Genomic DNA, 16,100 nt, shown 5'->3' on the forward strand with positions numbered 1-16,100 from the left:
TCGTCTATACTGAAAAAAAAAATCTGCAAAGGTGTTGCAAACATTTAATATGGGTTGAGTTTAAACAAACAAATCAATTTTGTAATGTTCAACTTAATTTGTTTGTTTAAATTCAGCCCAAATAAATTGTTGACAACCACCTTACGTACTTAACCTTACACTTACTTAACTTACACAAAAAAGTAGTAAATCGAAGGAATCCTCTTTGATTTTTTTTTTTAGTGTACTATCTGCAGATTTTCAAATGATTTTGGACACAAATTGACTTTAACATCTAATATATTAAGCAATTTCGGACACAGCATATGTGTACATTCAACAAGTACACATTGCAGTGTCATACGTCGTCCTATGGGTCGACGCTTGTCTCAGGTGTCTTCTCTGACCTCCTTCATTGTCCAGCTCAAGAATAAGGTCTTTTGTCTACTGTTTTCTGTAGGTCATTGTGAGAAGCGCTTCTTAGTGTCTGCCATAATTTGCCCAGTTACCCGATCTGGGATGACTCCACTACCACGCCATTCATCTCATCATGGGACAGTGAGCAGGCAGTATCGGCCCTTTTTAATGCACCCAAGGGAGTGCTTGTAAAACTTTGTTGCTTGAATATTTAAATGGAAGTAATAGATGTCTAAAGGGCCGCACCAAGAGTTATAATTTGACCCAAGAAGCAATTGTTATGGAGAGGAATTCAAAGAGACTGTCTATGAATGAGAGGAAGAAACCGTCTTATCTCAGGAGAGGACAGATAAGGGATGAAGATGCAGAAGGAAAGAAAGAAAGAAAGAAATAAAGAAAAAAGAAAGAAAGAAAGAAATAACTAGAGTAAAACAACATAATAATTAAATACAGTCCTGAAACTTTGAGTTTCTTAAAGCCAAATAAAAGAGTTTGAAAGATGGGAGGAGCTACTAGACACACATTTCAGAATTGTTTTCAAGTTTAAAGGAATTGTTCATCCAGAAATGAAAAGCATTTGTTCATCTGCATGCCATTACAAATCTGTATGGCCTCCTTTCTTCTATAAAATATAAAACCAGTTTTCTGGTTTTGCTAATGCAATCTATCAACAATTCATAACTTTTTGGAAGGGAATGGGTTGGAAATTAACATCGACATGAGAATAAATAAGCCCCACATATTCAAGATAAGGGACTTAAAGCTTCTGCACAGTTAGAATGAATCGATCATGGCTGTTAAGATTAAAATGAAATGTGATATTGGACCACAAAATTAGACATAAGGGTTAGTTTTGGTGATTGAGATTTATACAACATCTAAAAGATGAACAATTAAGCTTTCCGCTGATGTATGACTTCTTGTAAAATTTGTATATGGCAGAGATAGAGCTGTTTGAATATCTAGAATCTGGGGTTTCAAATAGATCAAGATATAGAGAAAATCGCCTTCAAATTCAGGGGGGCCTAATAATTCTGAACTGTATATTGATATATTGTATTTTGCCTGAAAATCGGTTAACTTTTGCGTTGTTTGGTTTGAATTGATACAGTTGAGGACCTGCACTAAAGAAAATTTGTTTATCTCTCATCTCACAACTGTCTCTATGGTTACAAGGCACACTCCCTTTGCAAGCAGGGGGCCATGTTGGTTATATTGACATAAGTTTGTAGGTGATTTTTAGGCCCTGTGAAATTTCAATGCTGCACTCATGATACAGTAGCCGATTTCCTTCATTATTGCATCGGAATGAGAGTACATTTTCTGGACATTTCAGCCTAGTATCAATTTTCTATAGCAAACAAAGTAATAACAAAAGAGTCAAACTTCAAATAGGAAGGTTATTGAAACGCTTTGGTAATTTTTAGTGCTGATGGTCTAATGCGATTCAGTGATCTATGCTGAGTTAAGCAAAAAGTGCAGGCCCGCAGACAACCTATTGAAAGGGGTAGTTCTTTTTTCTCAAAAAGTGGTTGAAATTTTTATTTTAGTGACATTTTAAACATCATTTTTTGCTGGATCAGCTTGTCGTGATTATAACTACCACACTTTTTGATGCAACAAAAGTATTCCCTACTTTTTGTCAAAGTGCTTACTTAAATAGTATTTTACCACAAAGTGTTTATTTACAAATGTGCTTTTAAACTGTGGGTTATTACCGTTTAATAAATAATGTTATGCTTAGGATTTTGAATTTTAAAAAATGTTGAAAAAAGAAATATAAAAGTTGTTTTTAAAATACAAATTTATTATCATCCATTATTTTAAATAAATAAACAAAAAATGTGAAATCTGTTAAAACTAAATGTAAACTTGTTTTAAATGTAAAACTGTAGTCTATGGGAAAATATGGCCAGCTCATTTCCTCTATTTTGTCCATTTGAATAATTAAAAATTACATTTGTCTTAAAGCCGCCTTCAATTTATAACGGCATACTGTCAAAAATGGGACAAATGAGTTTGTATATCAGCTAAATTCTGGACTGTCAAAAGAGGGTGGGTCTTTTGAATCCCCCAAACCCCCCTGACTATGGGCCTGAAGTGTTTCTGTTAGCCCTGGAGGTTAGCTGAATGGATTAAAAAAAAAAATATATAGTATAACTCAACTGTTTAACTCTAGGAAGGAACAATTTTAAATTTTTTAAAGCGGGTTGTTCCCTTAAGTTTATCAAATAAAAAAAAGAAATAAGAGAACAAAATCAAACTGATTTGGTGTACTTAAAATGGATACTTCACCCAAGAGGATGAACATTCAATTGCTATCATCATTTACTCTCCCTCATGTGGTTTGAAAACCTTAATGAGTTAAAAAAAAATTCTGTTCAACACAAAAGTAGATATTTTGAAGAATGTTACCTGTTCTAACTGACATTCATAGTATGAAAAAACATAAACCAGTTTCCAAAATTCTACAAAATATCTTCTTTTGTTTGGAACAAGTGGAGGGTGAGTCAACGATGACCGAATCTTCATTTTTGGTTGAACTATCTCTTTAAACTCTCACACAAACATGACTCCCATTCTCCGTTTCATGGGCGCACTGATCAGCATGTCTCAGTGTCATCACACTTCAATGAACACTTTCAAGTGGTTTACCCTAGCCCCACAAACACACACACACACATAGAAAGAAAGAGAGAGAGAGTTCAGACATGTACATCTGATACATAAGAACACGTAGAGGCAGTAACCCATTGCTTTCCAATCATACAGTCCAAGACATTCAGACTCAAGATCGGATCATTATAAACATTACAGCCACACATCTTTTATCTGTTTTATCTCACTCCCACTTTCTTATTTTTTCATCTGATTAAGACATATAACACAAAACGACAGGGTTGCTGGGGATAAAATCCACAGAGAGCTGGCAGACTTTGGATAATTTGCTGATTTTAGGCTTTTTTTTTCATCTCGCTCATCCTCCCCCTCCTTAGCCTAATAGTTTGGATCACAGTGATGCACAGAGACAGAAATATCAGAGGATCGGTTTTCCAACACGGCACACCCCAGCGAGTGAGCTGCTGCGGATCAAAGGTTCGAGAAGCTCCCCCTCATGCCTACCGCAGTGCATCCCTGACAGGCCTGGACAAAGTGCGCCCATTGTGCGGGCAGTACCAGTCAGAGCTAATGGACAGTGACCAGAGACGCCCCCTCGGTGGGACAGAGCGGGATCGTGCGCGCCGGAGATGCACATTCCTCCTCTTCATGAGCCTGTGTCTTCGGACTGTGGCCTTGTCATCCAGAAAAAAAAGGCTCCACAATCAAAGGCTTTTTTGAGGAGCACCATTTGCATTGAAGGCCTGCTGGAGCCTCTTGAATAATGATCAGAATTAAGCAAATCACATGAGCAAATGTTCTGCTGAATATGTCTGATGTGCACATAAAAGCACAGGAATAATTGTGTGCGTGATGTTTTTATGTTAGCGTTTGATGTGTAATGGTATTCAAAAGGCTGAAGATTTTGTTATCTTTTAGTTATATATCTTTAAAATAGAATGGTAATAATTTATTTATCAATGATACAGTACATTACACACTGTAAAAAAATTTTAAAAAAACAGTCAAAAGACCTTTTTAAAATACTGTAAATTACAGAAATTTACCATTTCACAGAATTACAAGCAAAAACTGTAAGAATACAGAACAGACTTTAAGGTCAAAGTTTATTTTATTACTGTTGATGATTTCAATTTTAACTGTGAAAAAAACAGAAAACAACTGTCAGAAAAATATGTAGATAATCTGTAAAAAAAAAAAAACAAAAAAAAAAAACAGTAATTTCTTGCTCCATAATTACAATTACTGGCATTTTACTAATTATTACTGCAATTATACACATCGTTACTGTCATTTTACAGTTTATTACTGTAAATATATTGTTTATTTTTGTAAATATACAGATTAATGTGATTTTAAAGATTCTTACTTTATACAGGTTTTTAATGGAATTATACAGATTAAATAATGTGATTATACATATTTATTCATTTAATTTTGCATGAAAGCTCTAAATGTTCCATAAAAATTTCCACTTTTAACAAACATTTAAAACAGAAAAAAAGCTTTTGAAGAACGATTTAAAAAAAATTCTTAAGTACAAATAATTTCTGTTGTCATAAAACATAGTAAGTATAAACTATATTAACAAATATTTTTAGCATATAGGTTAAACTCCAAAACAATTTGCTTGATAAAATACAAAACAGTTATATATCTAATTTACTACTTTTTTTTTTTTTTTTTAATCAAATAATACATTTGGTCATCAATTGACAACAAAAACAAGGTTAGTGTTATGTGAGGATGCCTGCACAACAAAGTTGAGGATCAAATGGCAGTTTATAAGAAAATCATCTTGCAATTAAAGATTGAAACAGAAACAAACAAGTGCATAACAAGTGCATCCCAAGCATAAAGGTGGCAAACAAAGTAGCAAATCAAAGCAAAGGGTCAAACACGGCAAGGGAAACCGCGTTGCAAATGTTCACTAAGGGTGATTTTCATTGATTAACTTGTTCCGAAACAGTTATTAAAATTGTTACATTGTTGCTCTTTGTTCTTGGTGCGGTTCGCTTTCACACTGCAAAGTTTCTAAACGGACCAAAATAGCTTAAACCAGTGGTTCTCAAACTGTGGTATGTGTACCACTAGTGGTACGCGGGCTTCCTTCTAGTGGTACGCGGAGGAATGAAAAATGTCATGTACATGCTACATATATTTCAAAATGTATTAAAAATTATGTATATAATGTGCCATATATGACATATAGCCTATATTTCTGAGGTAATCTGCCACGTTTGTTTTACTGTGCAGAGTTATAGCTGCTTTACTGGGCCTACTGCGCTACTGTATTTCAATACTGCTCATTTTGGTGGTACTTGGAGAGACCATTTTTTTCTGAGGTGGTACTTAATGAAAAATTTTTGAGAACCACTGGCTTAAACAATTCATGTGTGAGTAAACTCTCTTCACATTGGTCAGAGTTTCACGGTTTATTTTGCAGAGTGCCGCTCAGCTGTCGGGGGTGGTGGTTTGGTTGTGTTTGACAGGTTATGAGAGACGTGTCTGAAAAGCAAGGAGGAATATGGCGGGGAGGGGTGAGAAGCATATTTGAGGACAGGGGGGAAGACACGCAATAACCTGGAAATTATCACTCGTTTGCGGGCATCCAGGAGTCTCTGTGCATTTGCGGGAGACTTCCGAAACTTCCAGAAGACTTGGGATGTATGGAATGACCTCCCACCCTACTCATAATTCTCTTCATATATAGCCTATTACATATCCATAAAACACTGAGAGATAGCTGGGCTCGGATCGTATCGCTTTCTCAATACAATCGATCCGCTCCAGAGCTCGTTTCAATCAAGCCGAGCCCACCTCATTCAGGCGATCTCGGACCGATAGATTTGTCGCGGATCCGAGCGCAATTGCTGGATTCACAAATGCCAGATGAACCGCGCTAACTGAGGACATGAGAAAAATTAGCAATTATTACATTTCGTCACCTTAGAATTAAAAGGTTCTATCTGACATTTTTGTCAAAATTGATTTATTGAAATAAATTTAATAAATAACAACTTATTTACATTATGGCATGTTTTCTATAAGTTGTTTACATTTTAAGAATTTTTATTTAATAAATATATCTTAAAGTCATTTAGAATGCAGATAGAACCTTATAATTTCAAGGTGACGATTTGTAATATAAAATAATAAAATGATTTCTAATTCAATTTTGTTTTACTTATGCTCAAAGAACCTTGAAAAAAAGATTTAAAACAAAAGTTTTAAAGAACATAGTTGTTTTCAAGATTACTCCTCAGTATTTAATCATTTTAAAATAATAAAGGAGCACTAAATCAGGATATTAAAAAAATAATAAAATAGATAACTTAAACACTTTAGTTTGTCACAATTCATGCTAGTACTTAATGGCTTATTACTAATTATTATTAACATACTGTTATTAGTAAGATATTAACTGTTTATTAGTACTTATATTTTATTCCACATCGCTTTTCTAACCAAACCCTAAACCAATTTTTACCTTGCTAACTTTTATTAACCTCCTAAATTCTGGGACCCGGTACCAGGTCTGTGACCTCATTTATTCAGCATTCTCTAAATTTCAAAGGTCCATACTGACCCAAATACCCTCATAAGTGCTTCCGTTCTCCCATCAGTTGGAATAGAATAACTTTTGCATAGATTATGATCAAGAAATTTTCTTTTCTCCTATGATTATTGACATGTGCAGGAACTACAAACATTAATCAAATCTACACCACACTGAACCTAAAAGGTACACTTTCAAATTTCAGTTTACAAAAAAAAAAGCACCTCTTTTTTGGAGGGGTTTATTGTAACACAGAAAAAAATATACAATTATTTTATTCACTTTGAACAGTGTTTTATGAAAAATCAAAGGGTTTTCTTTAAAATGATACCAAACTTTTGTAATTACACCTCTGCAAGTGGATTTGGGAAGCTTTTTAATTTGGGTATAGGTAAAATCCAGCGGAAACCCAAAAATAGCACTTGACTTTAATATTTTATTTAGCTAAAAGTTTTGGTAAATAATTTGTTAATAGTGACTTAAAATTAAGTGCTACCCATTTATTTCTCACCATGTGGTATTGAAGATTGAATTAACTGCTTCTGATTTAGCTTTATTGGATACTGTTTTTGGACTATCTTATTTATTTCATTTATATCATATCATATACAGTGCTCAGCATTATTGAGTACACCCCATTTTGAAAATGAATATTTTTTCCATTTCTGAATTTAGGCAATGTATTTTGGTGCTTTTAAACAAAAAGATTTATTAAACAGATATATTTATTCAAATAATATTTTAGTCACCAAACATATTTAGAAACTAAAAGTTAATACAATTAAATTAAAGCAAAATATTGCAAAAAATAAAATAAAAAAAATTACAACCTACAAAATGTAAATGAAAATGTTCAAATTTTTATTATTATTATTATTATTATTATTTTTTATTTTTTTTTGCTTCTCTTAATTTTTTCACTTTTTAAAATTTGTATCAAATATTCTCCTTTGACATAAATTTGGGTGTACTAGTTTTTGGACCATTATCGTAAGTTATTTTGTTAGGTAAGCTCCAGATTTGGCTTTACTGACTAATCTAATGTACACTTTTGTCAATTGGTAAAGTTTGTTCCACACCACTGTCGCCACTGGCTTGCTTGGTTGGGACTTGTGTCGCTGCACTTCAAAGAATGTGCTCTTCAGTGTTTGAACTTTCAGCAGTGAGATTTAAACTACACTGAACTGAACTAAACTGAGCTTCAACTTGGAAAACTGGACTGACACAGTTTCAGTTTACTCAAACTTCTATGTTAAGCTGCTTTGACACAATCTACTGTACATTGTAAAAGCGTAAAATTAACTAAATTAATAAATTAATAAATGCTTTCTATTGTGTGTGTTTGTGAATATACTGACTATATTTATAAAAGTATAATCCCGGAGGGTACTTTAAGCAAATATTTTAAGTCAACGAAATTTGGCAAAAAAAAAAAAAAAAAGAAAAAAAAAGAAATGGAGAAAAAGAAGGATCTTTCTGAAAATACATAGCTGCCTTTTATAGGAAAGGATCATGTCTGTAGGTCACTGGCAGCAAAAAGCTTAAAAAACTCTTTTTTTTTTGTGAAGAGAAATGGGTGCTGCTGGTTTGTATATCTTCTAAATTTTAAGCACTGAACTTGAAACTAAAACTGCTTGAGATTCTACTCTTCGACTGAGGGAATAAATTGCTAAAAATCTTGCATGATGCTGAATTTTTACATCCTGAAGCATGAACGTTTTTAAATGCACACGTTTCATCTGTCCGCTTCTCTCCTAGTTTGGTATTCTGCTGAAGCAGCAGCGCACAGGATTTGGTTTTCATCAAACCAGAAAACCTCTTTTTTTTTCTTCTCTCCATCCAGAGAAGCCACATCCGTTCCTGTTCCTCTTTAAATGCTCTCTGCTATTCCAGAGTATTGTGCGATGTGAGCTCTGATAACTATTAAAACAAACAGACGTTCAGAACTTTTTGTCACAGTAAACAAATCCTCACTGAAAACACAAACGTTGTATAATGTGCTACAAATGCCTGAGCATTAGTCAAATCACATGAGTAAAGGTGAATTTCAGCAGATTCAGCTGCAAACTCAAATTATCCTAATTATTTCTCTTCTTAAGCAAAATTAATATAATTCTGCATTAAAATAGCTATTTTAATTATTCTAATAATATGTCACAATGACCACACTTTACAATAAGGTTTTATTAGTTAGAGTGGGCATGAAATGATGATTCACTCTTCGTAGTTTTATATGTATAGTAGTGCTTGTTATAAATGATGCATCTGTGCACTTTTGTAAAAATTTGATTTGGACTTTTTAATCAAACACCATAAACTTCCCTCCCCCCTCGAAAAGTCTTTTCTCAACATACACTCAAAAAAAATTTCTGCTGCTTGTTCAAACTTATATTTAAAATGAGCTGAAACAACACAATCTTAAGGTTTTCTTTGGGACAACTTAATTGTTATATGTTCAAGAAACTTAAAATTGTAAAAGAAAGTTAACTTAATAAATTTTCATTGGGACGAAAGGATTGTGTGGAACCCAGCATTTTTTTGAAAACGTAGCTCTATATACATTTCTGGAGATCGCGAATTATGTAGCCAGAGCTACGTATGACAGTATTTAGTCTTTAAAACGAATGCTACGGGGTGGTATGATGCCTTTCTTTTTCTCGCTTACCAGCTAACCGCTTACCTCAGTATGGACAGCTTCTCTGCTGTCACCAGTTTGTCCAGTAGCTCGATGCATATGTCGGCGGACTTGAGACGGAGAGCAGAGTTGACCACAACAATGAGGTTTGAGAAGAACGATTTCAGAAAGCGTGTAGGATAGAAATAAACAACATTTTAAGCAGCGGCCTCCGGTGGAATTATGTGAGAACAGCAGGCGCAAATGGCACTCGCGAGAGAAAGTTAGGTCACGCTTTATTTTAATGGTCCGTTTGTTGAATTTAAGACACATTACATCCACTTGCCAACTAATTCTCATTAGATTATAAGTAGTTAGGTTGGGGTTATTGTTGGGGTTAGGGTTAGTGTAAGTTGACATGTACTTGAAAAGTTTCTTATAGCCAGTTAAATGTCTGTTGAAGGAGCTGTATTCAATTCAATTCAATTCAGCTTTATTTGTATAGCGCTTTTACAATGTAGATTGTGTCAAAGCAGCTTCACATAAATGGTCATAGTAACTGGAACAGTGTGGTTCAGTAACTGGAACAGTGTGGTTCAGGTTTTAGTGTTTAAGTTCAGTTCAGTTCAGTTTAGCTCAGTTCAGTGTGATTTAATCATTACTGAGAGTTCAAACACTGAAGAGCAAATTCATTGATGCGTAGCTCTACCAATCCTGAACCATGCGAGGCAGTGGCGACAGCGGAGAGGGAAAAAAAACTTCACCTGATGGGAGTGAAGAAAAAAAAACCTTGAGAGAACCAGACTCGGTTGGGCACGACCATTTTAATTTCTCCGCTGGCCAAAAGTCTTGTGCAGAACTTCATTCGCCGTGGTTTATGCTGGAAGATGGCCTCAATGAAGACTCGTCTGTCCCTGGAGCGTCGCTGGAATCAGACACATGTTCTCCACTCCCCACGACCATCAGCGCAGCAGCAGCTCAGGATATGGCCTGGTCCCGGATATGGAATCCTTGGGATCATCACGTCGCTGGTCTTGGATCCAATCAGTGACTCCGCCTAATCTGAGGACCTCGGGATGAGTATCCCCAGGTGAAAATAGAGAATAAAGAGAATAATTAGCGTAGCTGCTGTTCATAGTGTATATAAGCAAGATGCAGAAGCCAGTGTGGAACCCGCTAGGTGATGCATTGAGTGTATGCTTTACTAAACAGATAGGTCTTTAATCTAGTTTTGAACTGGGAGAGTGTGTCTGAGCCTCGGACATTACCAGGAAGGCTATTCCAGAGTGTAGGAGCCATGAAAGAGAAGGCTCGACCTCCTTTACTTGATTTTGCTATTCTAGGTACTACCAGAAGCCCTGAATTTTGAGATCTTAAGGAGCGAGTTGGTTCGTAGCGAGACAGAAGGTTGGTTAGATAAACAGGAGCTAGATTATTTAGAGCTTTATATGTGAGAAGTAATATTTTAAATTCAATACGAAATTTAACAGGCAGCCAGTGTAAGGAGGATAAAATTGGGGTTATATGATCATATTTTCTAGACCTGGTCAGAACTCTGGCTGCTGCATTTTGTACTAATTGAAGTTTGTTAATAGAGGATGCTGGGCAGCCAGCAAATAGAGCATTACAGTAATCCAGTCTCGAAGTCATAAAAGCATGGACTAGCTTTTCTGCATCTGAGATGGATAGCATATTTCGTAATTTAGCGATATTTCTCAGATGAAAGAAGGCAGTTTTAGTGACATGGGATATATGGTTTTTAAAAGTTAGATTGCTGTCTAATATGACACCCAGATCTTTTATAGTAGAGCTAAAGCTAACTTTGTATCCCTCTAATTGTAAATTGAGATGCGAGATCTGCTGTGTGCAAGATTTAGGCCCAATAAGTAATAATTCTGTTTTGTCTGAGTTTAAGAGAAGAAAATTGTTGGTCATCCAGTCTTTGATGTCTTTGATACACTCAGTTAGTTTAGACAGTTCAGACGTCTCGTCAGGTTTAGTGGAAATATATAATTGAGTATCATCTGCATAGCAGTGAAAGCTGATCCCATGTCTTCTAATAATGTCTCCCAGAGGTAGCATATAAATTGTAAACAGTAAAGGGCCTAAAACTGATCCTTGAGGCACCCCATACTTTACTGGGCAGATTTGTGAAGGCTGTCCATTAAGATTCACAAACTGGTAGCGGTCAGTTAAGTATGACTTAAACCATTGTAGAGCCTGTCCCTGGACACCTGTAGACTTTAAGCGATTTATGAGGATATTGTGGTCAATGGTATCAAATGCCGCACTTAGATCGAGTAAAACTAATAGCGAGACGCACCCTCGGTCAGCAGCTAAGAGTAAATCGTTGGTTATTTTCACTAAGGCGGTTTCTGTACTGTGGTGAGTCCTGAAACCTGACTGAAACACTTCAAAAATATTGTTTGTCTGCAGAAAAGAGCATAATTGAGTGGAAACAACTTTTTCTAGTATTTTAGACATAAACGGAAGATTAGAAATAGGCCTATAGTTAGCTAAGTTGTTGGTGTCTAGTTGCGGTTTCTTAATAATAGGCTTAATAACAGCTAGCTTGTCAACAGCTATTAAGCAGACAGTCTACTAATACTCAACTGGACCATCAAAATAAAGTGTTACCAAAATTTGAGATCTGAACAAGCATACACGGCGGATTCATGAAAACAAACACAGCAAAAAAAAAATGTAGCTCCTATAGGATGTATTTTGCTCTCTCCAGAAATGTGTATGGGATACCTGGTTGACTTTTCTTCACTTCTAGTCACATGGAATGCCATTTGGGTGGTGCTAGTTTCTGTCCTGCCTTTATTCAGATTTATATCAATCATCTTCACCCATCTTGAAATGATCCAATCTGTTCCCATAAAATCAAGCACTGTCCCATGCATTTTTTTCCTTCTTATTTCAGGGCCGTTTTAGTTGAATTACAATATGGAAAAAAGCAATATCAAGTTTCATTTCATGCCAAAATTAATGTTCTACTAACATCAACCAAGTACGAACAATACTTGTACAACATTTATAAATCAGTTGAACAGTCACTAAAGCATTATTAGCATCCAAATTCATGCTTGTTAACATATGAACTATAAACTAATGAACAATATTTTCTTGAACTAACTTAAACACACATGAATAAATACTGGATTAAATGTATAATTCATTGTTTGTTCATGTTAATAAATATCAAAATATTCTTAATTTTACACTCTTTTATGGGTTTTATTGGAATTTAGAATTTTGCACTCCATTTCAGATGTGTTTTAAGGAAATCCCGATCTAACAAGAAAATCTAACTTTTACGCTTTGTCAGTTTAGTGGCTAATTTAAACAAATTCATACAAGTTCAATTGTACAAAAATATACGATTTTAAAATGGAGGCATGGCACCCAACCGTTACTGGGTGATCAGCAAGTCATACTAAATTGTACAAATTAGATTGTACAGGTTGATACAAATTAGCCACTAAATCTAAACGTTACAAATTGTTGTGAGATTGTGTTGGATAATGCCCTACATTTTATTTTATTCTTTATTAAAATCTCTGTTTGTCTTCTCCATGATCCAGAAAAGTCACATCCGTTCCTCTTCCAGTGCTACTCCAGAGTATGAGAGCTCCGATAACTATGAAAACAAACAGACTCTAAGAACACTTTTGTCTCTGTAAATAAATCCTCAGTAAAAACGCGAGCATTTCGAGGGCCTACAAAAAGCTGCATCGCTTGCCGTCTCTCGTCCGTCTACCCCGTCCCCACTCCCTGTAGTGATTCATGCTGTTTTCCTCTCCCAGACAGACAGTGCCTCTCCTCTCTCGAGTCGCCGATATGAGCTGTGTGTCTGGCCCTAGCGAAGCGCCCTCGACCTTGCTCTGAACTCTGCATGCACCGCTCCTCGCTCTGAACTTCCTCACAAAGGCACACATTATTACCCCCGCTCTCCGAGCCTCATCCATGGAAACTCTGGGAATCAAACCTGGCATGAGGCAAGCTGAGACGCAGATGAGACTAAAATTAAGGGGGGTTTGGAGGGGGGATACATGCATGGTCCAACTTTCCCTGAACCTACTCACTTACGCATACAAGACACCAAAACACGAGGGGGTCAAGAATGTGCATCAAATAGGCCTCCTGCAGTACCCGAGTCCCCACCTAAATCTTGAGGCTCCTCTGACTCCCACAAGCTCTGCACCCTGCCAGCGTTCTCTGCCCCGAAGGCTCCTCCAGAGTCCTCTCAGGAATTTGGCATGGGGATTGGACCGAGCCCACAGCTGGGTGGGGGATTTATGCCCTCGGTTCGTTTTCCATTGTCCGAATTGGGATCCTGTGGAGCGCTGTGTCCGCCTTTTATAATTCTGCGACTCAGCACTGGCTTTCTTGGCAGAGGTCAAAGGTTAAAGGATCGTTAGTGTATGGTAGGGCATATTAGGTATGTTGGAGGAGTCAGTGCTTTATACAGTACAGACTGTTTCTAAAGCACTTTTACTGGAAAATACCAGAACCAGTCAACATAGGCTCATTCTGAAAAGTACCCCTTTTTACATTTCTGGAGATCACAAATTATGTAGCCAAAGCTACGTATGGCTGCATTTCATCTTTAAAATGAATGCTACGTATGATGTTGTTCCTTTTCTCGTTTACTAGCTGACCGCTTACCTCCTTATGGACGTTTTTTTCCGCACTCGCGAGAGAAATTTGAGATCTGAAAAAGCGTACACAGCGGCCTCTGGCAGATTTGCGAAAACAAAAACTGCAAAAAAAAAAAACTAAAAAAACATGGCCCTTGGGACAAATTTTACTTTCTCCAGAAATGTATATAGGGGTACGTTTTCAGAATGAGTCTGAATCGGAACCAGTGGCAGTAGTTACATGTGCATCAATAGTAGAGTAATGTCTGCTCATCAGTGTAAGAACTTGACACGAGCTATCCTCTTTACTCCTATTTACATGCGATTTCCATTACTCTGGTTTATTTGCAACGAAGTGTGTTTTATTTAGCCACCATTATTTGCATACGCCGTAGCCCATATGATGAAATCACCTGCATTGGATCAACTACCACATGATGTTTAAAGGCTCATGCAGGTCAACGTCTTTTTTTCTAAACTGTGTTCCAACCTATACTACGGTGGCCAAGAGAACTTAACGTGCTGCAATTTAAGAAAACACGGCAGTTACAAAAAAAACACCAGCAAATTGAGAAAAAGATCTTCATCAGTTTGACAGCACACATGCTGCAAATCCTCACAATGCAAACACATTAATAAAAAACATGACGTTTTTTTAGCAATAAGTAAAATGCGCTGCATTTTCACACAACACAAAAAGAACATGACACAACAGAAATGCTTCAAGTAGACCCAAAAATGTGTTGGATGCCACTGTGCCCTGACTATTGCTCACTGAAGTTGTAGGTGATCTTTGAAAGGTGATTTTTTTGTCTGTTTGTTTTAATGTACCAATTTCTGTGTCTTTGGTATTTATTAGCTGTAATAACCATAAACGTTTTAGGTTTTTTTTTTTTCTCCTTGAAATATTTCTGTTGTGTTGTGAAAAAAATGCAGTGCATTTTCATAAAATGTTTGCATTGTGAGCACAAATTTAGATGAATTGCAGCACTTTAAGCTCTCTCAGCACTGTCCTATACAGTCAAAAACTTAAAGAAAATCAGCACTCTTACAAAAAAGAGCAATCAAAAAGGCACAAGCATGATAGTGACACGAAAACTTACAGAAGAAAAAAGGCAATCTTTCGGTCACATGTTATTACAAAGGGCAATCTTTTGGTCACCGTTATCACATGTGATTTTGTTTTTTGAGTCCTTAGGTTTTTTTGTCTACGCACCTATTAGACTGTTTTTAAAGGCACTGCAATTCTTTGTTTGCTTTTTCATTCATTAATTGATTCATTGATTCATTAATTTATTTTAAGCTTAGCCTCTTTATTAATCTGGGGTCGCCACAGTGGAATTAACCGCATACTTATCCATCATATGTTTTTACGCAGCGGATGCCCCTCCAGCTGCAACCCATCACTGGGAAACCCATACACATTCACTCACACACATACATATACTATGGACAATTTAGCCTACCCAATTCACCTGTACCACTTGTCTTTGGACTGTAGGGGAAACCTGACCACCCCAAGGAAACCCACGCAAACGCAGGGAGAACATTCAAACTCCACATAGAAACGCCCAGTGACCCAGCTGAGGCTCGAACCAGCGACCTTCTTGCTTATAATGGTAGAAGTGTTTAATCATTGACCCTTTCATTTAAGAAACATTTCTGGATTTGTGTTGCTTGAATAGTATTGCATTATAGTAGTGCAACTATCAAGAATATGTTGTTGAACCTATTTTATTTTTGCTTTGTTTTTTGAAAGATGAAACTCCTTTTTCTACATTCCAAATATTTCACACACACTTTGATCAAAGTATCATTGATATAAATGGATGGACAAAGTCTGAAATATGTGTTGTATTTTCTATCAAGATATGTGCTCTACCACCGACTCTTTATATGTGTAAAGGTGGCCAGCTAGTAAGAGTTCTTTGGGTAACCTTTGGGTTACTCACCTAGACAGGTGCATTAGACACAGACACTGTACCTTAATGCTGTTGCTGGTGCATCCTGCCTACCAGTTTGGAATAATCTGTTTGAATTCTGTTCACAGCAGGGCTGGTATACCAGAGGGCTTAAATTGGTGCCATGACCCTGATGGCAGTGAGGTTTCGGGTGGTGAGTTTACTGTAACTGAAGCCAGCTAGTAGGAGCTGTGGAGTAAACATGACTCACCTGATCTCAAGAGTTGTGCTACAGAGTGCAGTCCTTAACCCTAATCCTTGTTGGTGCACCCATTTTTGATTCTTACTTATTAGAGTGGCATGAGTAG

The 16,100-nt window shown here is 36.3% G+C and overlaps 2 long non-coding RNA genes across 4 annotated transcripts in view; one reads left to right on the forward strand and one right to left on the reverse strand.

The window, feature by feature from the left end:
- Positions 1-16,100, forward strand: part of LOC141375661 (uncharacterized) — a 105,052-nt gene that overhangs the window by 35,298 nt on the left and 53,654 nt on the right. Inside the window, exon 6 of one of the 3 annotated variants that reach the window (XR_012384455.1) lies at positions 15,333-15,673. The exons of 1 other annotated variant lie outside the window; for it this stretch is intronic. This is a non-coding gene — a long non-coding RNA (uncharacterized lncRNA). Of the gene's footprint in view, positions 1-3,392; positions 5,007-15,332; positions 15,674-16,100 lie in introns of those variants that run through there. One more of the 3 variants, XR_012384454.1, reaches the window with a different exon arrangement.
- LOC141375663 (uncharacterized) lies at positions 11,418-13,163 on the reverse strand. The gene is made up of 2 exons (XR_012384458.1): positions 12,915-13,163; positions 11,418-12,831 (listed from the first exon to the last, which is right to left on the reverse strand). It is a non-coding gene; the product is annotated as an uncharacterized lncRNA (long non-coding RNA).

Source organism: Danio rerio, chromosome 8 (assembly GCF_049306965.1).
Source record: "Danio rerio strain Tuebingen ecotype United States chromosome 8, GRCz12tu, whole genome shotgun sequence".
Classification (NCBI taxonomy): domain Eukaryota; kingdom Metazoa; phylum Chordata; class Actinopteri; order Cypriniformes; family Danionidae; genus Danio; species Danio rerio.